Raw genomic sequence first — 9,669 nt, forward strand, 5'->3', positions numbered from 1 at the left:
AAGGATGATTTGATGCTTTGAAGACACACACACACACACACACACACACACACACACACACACACACAAAGCCAATGCAATTCTGGGCTGCATCAATAGGAGTATAGCATCTAGATCAAGGGAAGTAATAGTGCCACTGTATTCTGCTCTGGTCAGACCTCACCTGGAGTACTGTGTCCAGTTCTGGGCACCACAGTTCAAGAAGGACACTGACAAACTGGAACATGTCCAGAGGAGGGCAACCAAAATGGTCAAAGGCCTGGAAACGATGCCTTATGAGGAACGGCTAAGGGAGCTGGGCATGTTTAGCCTGGAGAAGAGGAGGTTAAGGGGTGATATGATAGCCATGTTCAAATATATAAAAGGATGTCACATAGAGGAGGGAGAAAGGTTGTTTTCTGCTGCTCCAGAGAAGCGGACACAGAGCAATGGTTCCAAACTACAAGAAAAAAGATTCCACCTAAACATTAGGAAGAACCTCCTGACAGTAAGAGCTGTTCGACAGTGGAATTTGCTGCCAAGGAGTGTGGTGGAGTCTCCTTCTTTGGAGGTCTTTAAGCAGAGGCTTGACAACCATATGTCAGAAGTGCTCTGATGGTGTTTCCTGCTTGGCAGGGGGTTGGACTCGATGGCCCTTGTGGTCTCTTCCAACTCTATGATTCTATGATTCTACACACACACACACACACACACACACACACACACACACACACACGTAAAGGACCCCTGGACAATTAAGTCCAGTCAAAGGCGACTATCTCACTATATAAATTTGTTTTCCTACATTTTGTTATTTTCCAATTCAACAAAACTAGTGACTTCCCGCTCACCCAACACTGATGCTTATCACCCAATTATCCAATTTCATCCTCTTTAGCATGTTTCTTAATATGTTCTGCTATTTTCTTACACTTCAATCCCCGCTATGGTCTTCTCGTATGGGAAATAACTTCTTAAATAGACTACAGTCTATTTAAGGCCGTCTTTAGCAAATGCGCCCCTGGGGTGCAAAGATCCGCCCAGCGCCCCCAAATTTAGTTTAGCCCCCAAATATTTTCCTGAAAGCTGAATAGATCTCTGTATAGAACCCATTTAGGCTGCATGTTTATTCTTTTATGCACAGAGGCCTCTTTAACTGTGTGTGTGTGTGTGTGTGTGTGTGTGTAACTGGTCCTGAAAGCATCTGCCTCTCCCACTCTTGAGGGCACAGCTAAAGAATACAAGGCCATCTAGTCTCGGTTCTAAAACTTCCAAGGAAGGCCAGTCCCACCTTCCCAGGTAATCTGTTTCTGAAGAAATTTGTGTTTGTTCATGGTTCAGTCATAAGGCATCTTTAGCAACCTTGCGGTCAGGGGCTTCTAGCAAGAAAAGCTGTTGCCATGCTTCAGTCATAAGGCATCTTTAGCAACCTTGCAGTCAGGGGCTTTTCAGCAAGAAGGGAGAGGCACCAAGGGCCACGCAGGGAGGAAAACATGGCCAACCAGGACCAGACTACGGCTGCACTGAGGCAGAAAACGCCACTTCCCTGGAGCCCCAGTTAAGTGAATTCCTCAGCAATATTTTGGGAGATGTACGTGGGTAGCGCTGTGGTGTAAACCAGTGAGCCTTGGGCTTGCCGATCGGAAGGTCAGTGGTTCGAATCCCCGCGACGGGGTGAGCTCCCATTGCTTGGTCCTAGCTCCTGCCCACCTAGCAGGTCGAAAGCACGTCAATGTGCAAGTAGATAAATAGGTATCATTCCAGCGGGATGGTAAACGGTGTTTCCATGCGCTGCTCTGGTTTCACTGGAAGTGGCTTAGTCATGCTGGCCACATGACCCGGAAAAACTGTTTGCGGACAAAGCCAGAGTCGTTCACGACTGGACTTAACTGTCAGGGGTGCTTTACCTTTTGACAAGTAGTGTCAATTCCTCTCAGCAAGAGTAGCTTAACAATCAATCCCTCTTCCCAGGCAAGTTTATGAAAACTTCAGCTGTAGGGAGACCTTGGCTTAGGCATTGGGCTTTTATCCCTCCCAGTCCCCGGCCAGGGAGCTGGGGAACATCAGGGTTATCCAGAATATGTGGGGATTGGGCTGGCTCTGGAGAACGTCTGTTCAAGCAGAGAGTCCGCCCCCCCCCCCCATTTCGCCACCGTCGCAGGAGGCGAGCAATGGCAACCTAATAGCGTATGGCCAATGCCTCCCCTCAAAACAAGGAACCCTGGGATCGGCGCCGTGGGGGAGGGGTCACCGCTCCCCCCCCCCATTTAGGGAAGACAGACTAAAGGATTCCGCTCAAGACCTGAAACCGCCAAAGTTGTGACGTTTTGCTACGGGGAAGGCAAAATCTGCCAATGCGGGAAAATTCCTTTCCAGCCCTTCAACAGCGACCATAATGTAGCAGCGCCTGCGTTCCTATGGACAAGAGGTTAACCTGCAAAAGAAGGCTGAACTGGGGGTGGGTAGGGTGGGAGAAGCTCTGGAGCCGACTGAGAACTCCCAGGCAAGTTCTGCCCACTGTTGGGTGGGCTGGTCAGTCCCTCCCCTTACCTGGCCAACTCTCTCCTGGCAACGCAGGAGATGTCCACTAGTATTTGTGTTATGAGAGATAAAAACTTTACTTTCTCCACTTTGCTCCACCCCCTTGTTCATTTTGCTGGCCTTTTTGGACAGTATCCTTCTTGAGGTGAGGCTGTAAAGACAAATATCTAGAGCCATATCTCTTGCAGAACTCAACACTATCCTGGTCTAATAACATTTAACATGATTTTCATGTTCCCAGTTCTGGTTCTTATCTGCACTTATCAATGAATATCTCCGGAAGACGTAGAACTCTCCAGGCTGTTCTTGGAAACATTTATGTCATCAGAAGCAAATGTTTCCTTCCTGGCAAGCATTTTCTTCCCCCGTTAGGACCTCCATCCCTCTCATTTTGCCCCTCCTCCTTCCCATTTCTATAAAAGGGGGCATGGGATTCTCCACAGACTTACCTGAGGGACACCAGAGCCCTTTCCTCCAACCCCAATAAGAGTTGGCTAGCAACTCATTGAAAAACCAAGATGGTAAGTGGAATGCTTTGGGGACGGTTGGTACACATTTTTTTCTTTAATCTAGATTAGGTTTAAATGGTGGAAAGGGGGATTTGAGGTGTGGAGAGGGGGTGTGCAAAGGCATTCAGAATTATGAGGATTGAGTATCTCAGTTGCTGAGACTTTCTCAGACTCCAGGCTTATCTGAAGACTTATCCACCCTTACTTTTCCTCTGCTCTTTCCAGGCACAGTCTGTGCTTTAGACCTCCATGTCCAAACACACACACACACACACACACACACACCCCAAAAACCACCCGATCTTTAAAGTGGAATCACAGCAAACAGACCTGTGCCTAGAAAGAGTTAGGCAAAAGGTAAATGTGGATAAGCTTTAATACTCTTGCTTGTTTCTTACACTTTTCTCATAGCATTTTTTCCCTGCATTTGTGTTGCCCCCTCCCCTGCAGAGCATTTCCTAGCAGAAGAAGGGCAAGTGTCACCACCACAACACCAATGGAACACAACACGCACACCCTCCACTACCATACAACACAGGGTACATTCAGGCGTGCTGAATATTGTGCTAGGATTCCTGATTATAATATTCCTGCTTCTTTTTTCTAATGTTCCTTTCACACTGCAGTGCCTGCTGTGATATGGAACAGTGGCTCTTTGACAGTGCACTATATTTCATTCACACCAGTGGCCGTGGTGTAACACAAGAACAGACCTCATTGGTCAATGTCATCATGCTGTACACACCTTCATGCTTCTCTTCCCCCCTGAAAACAGCAGGAAAAAATTGTGTGCTGATATTCCACCCCAAATCTCATCACTTTTCTCCCATGATTTTCCAGGTTAATAGGGCTGGAAATGGATTTTTTCTGTTATCAAATAACACAGAAATGATTGCTAGACATGTGTTTTTAAAAAAGTAAAGGACCTCCGACAGTGCAGTCCAGTCGCAGATGACTCTGAGGTTGCGGCGCTCATCTCGTTTTATAGACCAAGGGAGCTGTTGTTTGTCCACAGACAGTTTTTCTGGGTCATGTGGCCAGCATGACTAAGCTGCTTCTGGTGCAACGAAACACCAAAACCTGAACAGTGCACGGAAACGCCGTTTACCTTCCGCTGGAGCAATACCTATTTATCTACTTCCACTGGCGTGCTTTCGAACTGCTAGGTTGGCAGAAGCTGGGACAGAGCAACTGGAGCTCACCCCATCGCAGGGATTTGAACCGCCGACCTTCTGATCGGCAAGTCCAAGAGGCTCAGTGGTTTAGACCCATAGACATGTGTTATATTCCATTATTTTTGTGGAAGCAGCTTTTACATCAAATATATTGTGGAAATTAACATTTAGGGGAATGCTGAGGGAAATGAAATAAACTGCAGCTACAAAGAGACTGAAATGTCTTTCATGGTGCTTTAAATGTATTGTTTTTCTTATGTTTTCATTTTTTAAGATGGTGGAAATGGTCACAAAGCCTTTAAAGAAACAGAATTGAAGGCAGAGACTTCCCTGGGTGATCCCCTCCACCTTTTGTTCTTCTTTTTCAGAAAGTCCTACTGAGCATCATCATCATCTGTTTCTCACTGGCCTTGTGCAATGGAATGTGCTCAATAGGTAATGTTGCCAAAGCCTATTCACCATTATTTTATGCTACAAATGTGTTTTTGGTTGTGGCAGACTGAGGTTATGGGTATAGCCATACTATAGACTTAGACCATGATTGTACCAGCTAAATGGCTTCCATTGCAGAATCCTGGGAACCATAGATCCCAAGTACCTTCCCGTCAGAACAATATTTTGTTGAAGTTGTCTAGGAAGGGGGACCCTGTTAAACCAAAATAAAAACCATAGCGTTGATTGAGTCTATCCTATCATAAGGTGGATGGAAAATTAAAAATATGTGCTGTGCTGCGCTCCCTTGAACGACGACTTTTGTTCAGGAAGGCACTTCAGCAACATCCTTCAGCTTCTGCACATGGCCAGAGCCACAGACAGAACATATGGCAATAATAATAATAATAACAAATTTTTATTTATGCCCCGCCCTCCCCAGCCAAGACCGGGCTCAGGGCGGCTAAAAACAAATAATAAAAACAAGCTGATTAAAATACAATTTAAAAAATTAAGATACAACATTAAAACAATTAGGGAGCAATCTCATTGTAATGGTTCTAAGGGGTTGCTCGTGCGTAAGCAGGTGCCTATCTTCCTGGCTGGGTGCAAACACCTGGCTGGGCTGCCAAAGTGAACCTCCTCTGTCCAGACAGCCACTCACCCATGGCTGACTCAGTCGCTGGCAGAATCCATCAGTGGGCGTTTCTTAAACTTCTTCCATCAAAGAAGCATCTATCACGCCTAGTCTCCGCCTACCCTCTCTGCGTGAAAGCCTTCTGCGCAGGGAGGGCGTGGGCAACGGAGGACCCCTACTCTCCCCGCTGGTCCCAGGCAAGGAGTCATGGGACCGCCTCGCCACTTTCCCCACCTGCCCCCCCTTCTCCACTGGTACTACGCTGATTCTCTTCCCCAGAAGATGGGCTGCTTCTCCCGATCCCTGGACGCTCTCTGGAATCCCTCTGGCTTTTGCGCTCCCCCTCCAGTACTGATGGCAGTTCCCTGACACTCATCATAGGAGGAGAAAGGAAAAAGAAAAAGGGGGAGACAAACAAACTGATTCTAAGCCAAATGCCAGGTGGAACAACTCTGTCTTAGAGGCCTTGCAGAAAGAAATCAGATCCTGCAGAGCGTTCCACCAGGCCGGAGCCAGTGTTGAGAAGGCCCTGGCTCTGGTTGAGGCTAATCTAACTTCCTTAGGGCCCAGGACCCCTAGAGTGTTGCTATATATGGACCTTAAGGTCCTCCGTGGGGCATACCAGGAGAGGCGGTCCCGTAGGTACGAGGGTCCTAGGCCGTGAAGGGCTTTAAAGGTCAAAAGCAGCACCTTAAATCTGACCCTGTACTCCACCGGGAGCCAGTACAGCTGGAAAAGCACTGGGTGAATATGCTCCCATGGCAGAGACCCCGTGAGGAGCCTCGCTGCAGCATTCTGCACCCGCTGGAGTTTCTGGGACAGCTTCAAGGGCAGCCCCACGTAGAGCAAATTACAGTAGTCAAGCCTAGAAGTAACCGTCACATGGCTCACTGTGGCCAGGTCGGGGCGGGAAAGGTAAGGGACCAACTGCTTGATGCGGCGAAGCTCTTTTATACCAAGTCAGACCATTGGTCCACCCAACTCAGTACTGTGGCGCTTAATACGACGACTCTCCAGCCTTTCAGACAATGGAATGTTCTCAGGACGGCTTAAAGATGCTGAGGATTCGGCTGCCTGCAAAGCAGGTGCTCTGCCATTGAGCTCTGACTCCATCACTTATTTATTTAAATATAACTATATGTTGCTAGGTACTTAAAATAGTCTTTAAGTAGTTTACAACATACCAAATTCTCAGTGCCAGATTACCAAATAGGCAGGGTAGGCACTGGCCTATGAGCCCCATGCCTTTTAGGGGTCCCGCAACAACAGATCAAAATAGTTTTGATTTGAAAGAAATTTACAATCAAGCTTTCGCACTACGGCACGTGCACGAGGGGAGCGGCAAGTCACCCTCTTCGCTGACTGTCACAAGATTTTCTATGCACACGCCCAGTCTGTAGGGCACACCCATTGGGGGAGCGAGCGAGTTTGTGTATGGACTTGCTATGGTTTACTCAGTCACCATATTCGGGCCAGGGAGGAATTTTCTCTTGCAAGCAAATTGACCGGCTTGCAGGTTTCTGCTTGCCTCATAGCAGCTGTCACAAATTGGGCAGATAAAGCATTGGACTAGATCCTTAGTCACTGGGCTCCCCCATTAGAGGGGTCCAGGAGGAGTTACTCTGTCCGGGAGTCCACTGGGGGACCAATAGGCCAATACCCCTCTCCCAAAGGCAGTCTGTGCAGGGTCATAGCACCCAATCCATGGGGGGGGGGTGACTCCCCAGCACAGGGCTGACCTCACTGGGTTCCTCTCAAGTAGCATGATGTGGGTTGTCTGATACTGGATGCATGCCCAGTGCCTTAGCCAAACCTACTGTTGCTTGTAATCAATAAAGTTGTGGCCTAATTCTACCTAATACCAGTTTCCTGTGTCCATTATTTTCTCTCTCTCTGAACCAGCTGCAGATATCATGCAAACCAAATCTGACAGGTGCACCCATCCCTATCAGTGATTATATCGTGGATTCATAACTGCATGTTGTGGCAGTGTCCAAGATAAACCCCTGATTTCAGGGGCTGGACTTTGCTGATATTTGGTGATTTGGGCACAACTGCAGATAAAACTAAAAGGGTATTTTCTTCTTCTTCATAGACCCAAATGTGACTCCAGCTGGATGTACTGATGCGTATGATGGGAAGACACATCCATTTGGGTCTACATGGAATACAGCTGAGTGCATGGAGTGTGGCTGCCATCCAAATGAGATGCGGTGCTGTGCCAGGTATAGAGTTATTTACCACTTTGAAAGTGTTGTCCCCAAAACAATAGCAGTGGCAGCTGACTCTTTACCTGCAGAGCAGGTAAGGAATGAAAGCAGACAGAGTCTAGAGGCAGCTGGTGGCTGTCACTTGTCTTGTAATGACACTGAGATCCAGTGGTGAGGGCCTTCTGGTGGTTCCCTCATTGCGAGAAATGAGGTGACAGGGAACCAGACAGAGGGCCTTCTCGGTAGTGGCTCCCGCCCTGTGGAACTCCCTCCCTTCAGATGTGAAGGAAATAAGCAGCTATCCTATCTTTAAAAGACATCTGAAGGCAGCCCTGTTTAGGGAAGTTTTTAATATTTAATGCTTTATTGTTTTTAACACTTGATTGGAAGCGAGCAAGAGTGGCTGGGGAGACTCAGCCAGATGGGCGGGGTATAAATAAATTTATTATTATTATTATTATTATTATTATTATTCCGCACAGTTCCCCAAATGGCTGCTACAAATTAAGTTCACTTTACACATGTGTAAAGGACAAATGTAAGGAATAATCAGATGCATCAGTAGAAAATGGAGGACCCCTGGCTTGCCAGTAGTGCGTAGGAAAAGGATCTAGGGGTCTTAGTAGACCACAATTTTAACATGACTCAACAGTGTGATGCAACAGCAAAAAAGCTAATGCTATTCTAGGCTGCATCAACAGAAGTAGGGTGTACTGATCAAGGGAAGTAATAATACCACTGTATTCTTCCTTGGTTAGACCACACCTGGAATACTGTGTCCAGTTCTGGACAACACAGTTTAAGAAGGATATTGACAGGCTGGAAGGTGTGCAGAGGAGGGTGACCAAGATGGTCAAGGGTCTGGAAACCAAGCCCTATGAGGAAGACTGGTTAAGGGAGTTGTGTGTATGTTTAAACTGGGAAAGTGGAGACTGAGAGGAGATATGGTAGCCATCTTCAAATATCTAAAGGACTGTCACATGGAAGATGGAATACGCTTGTTTTCTGGAGTGGAGAACTCATTCCAATGGAGTCAAGTTACAAGAAATGAGATTCTGACTAAACATCAGGAAGAATTTTCTGCCAGTAAGAGCTGTTTGACTGGAAAAATCTCCCTCAGGAGGTTGTGGACTCGCTTTCCTTGGTGGTTTCTAAGCAGAGATCGGACGGCCATCTGCCATGGATGCTTTAGCTGAGATTCCTGCATTGCAGGGGGTTAGACTAGATGACCCTTGGAGTCCCTTTCAACTTTACAATTCTATGATTCTATGTGTGATTTTTTTTCAGATATGGTGGCATTGTACACGTTGAGGGATGCACAGGAGTTCTTGATCTCCAAACATGCAAATACAGATACTATAAGCAAGACGACCCCTCCAAGCCATGTGACAAACCTTAACAAACCCGTTTTGTGCTCCTGTCACACATGAGGACTGGAATACTACTGAGGAGTTACACACCCCTCTGTCTCTGACCTTTAAAAAAAATAAAAAATAAAATCCATAGCTAATGAAAGGACATCTTTATTTCCACTGAGTGAAATGGAGAGAGGCCTCTGCTGACTGGGGGTTCTGTTGGCATAACGCTTTCTTTTGCAGTAACCAACCCTCACCCCACTTTAACCAGTGTCAGGCATGGGGACTTCAGCCTGGGGGGCAGGGTGGTCAAATGTCTTCGTCCTCACTGTCTAGCCCTTGGACTCTCCACAAACCTGTGTAACCCCGTCAAGAGCAGGCAACCTCTCAACCATCCAATCTAGGTAGCCACCCATTAACAGTGCCTCAGATCTGAGTTGACAAATAGTTTTCATCACCGTTAGTTGAGGTTTCTTTTGTGCCAAGCTGGGTAATGGTAGCATTTGACCAGCTTCAGAATTTTTAAACCAATAAAGTTGTGGCCTATTCAAAGCCATAAAACCCATATGCTGTTGTCTTGTCTGGTTATTCACCCATTAGGGAACTGCAGGGTCACAGGGTCTTGGCACGCAAGGGACTGATGTCAATGTCCCCCAATTTCAGATCACCCTCTTCCCCATTTGAGAAAACAAGGTCCAGAGTGTGACCTGCCCAACGGCCAGTGACATGTCGGGACAACCCCATGGCCGTCATGGCAGCCATGAAGTCCCGAGCCTCCCTACAGCCAGTCACCTCAGCATGGATGCAAAAGTTCACCAAAACGAGCAGTCT

General features: G+C 47.1%; 1 long non-coding RNA gene across 2 annotated transcripts; it reads left to right on the forward strand.

Annotated features, from left to right (window-relative positions):
• The first annotated feature begins 1,201 nt into the window (after window positions 1-1,201).
• LOC309346320 lies at window positions 1,202-8,988 on the forward strand. 2 transcript variants are annotated; one of them, XR_014158601.1, is made up of 4 exons: window positions 1,202-1,278; window positions 4,573-4,639; window positions 7,369-7,498; window positions 8,771-8,988. It is a non-coding gene; the product is annotated as an uncharacterized lncRNA (long non-coding RNA). The 2 variants fall into 2 exon arrangements; XR_014158602.1 differs by lacking the exon at window positions 1,202-1,278 and adding an exon at window positions 2,549-3,041.
• Window positions 8,989-9,669: the final 681 nt, after the last annotated feature.

Source organism: Podarcis erhardii (genome assembly GCF_964252035.2).
Source record: "Podarcis erhardii genome assembly, chromosome: 7".
Lineage (NCBI taxonomy): Eukaryota > Metazoa > Chordata > Lepidosauria > Squamata > Lacertidae > Podarcis > Podarcis erhardii.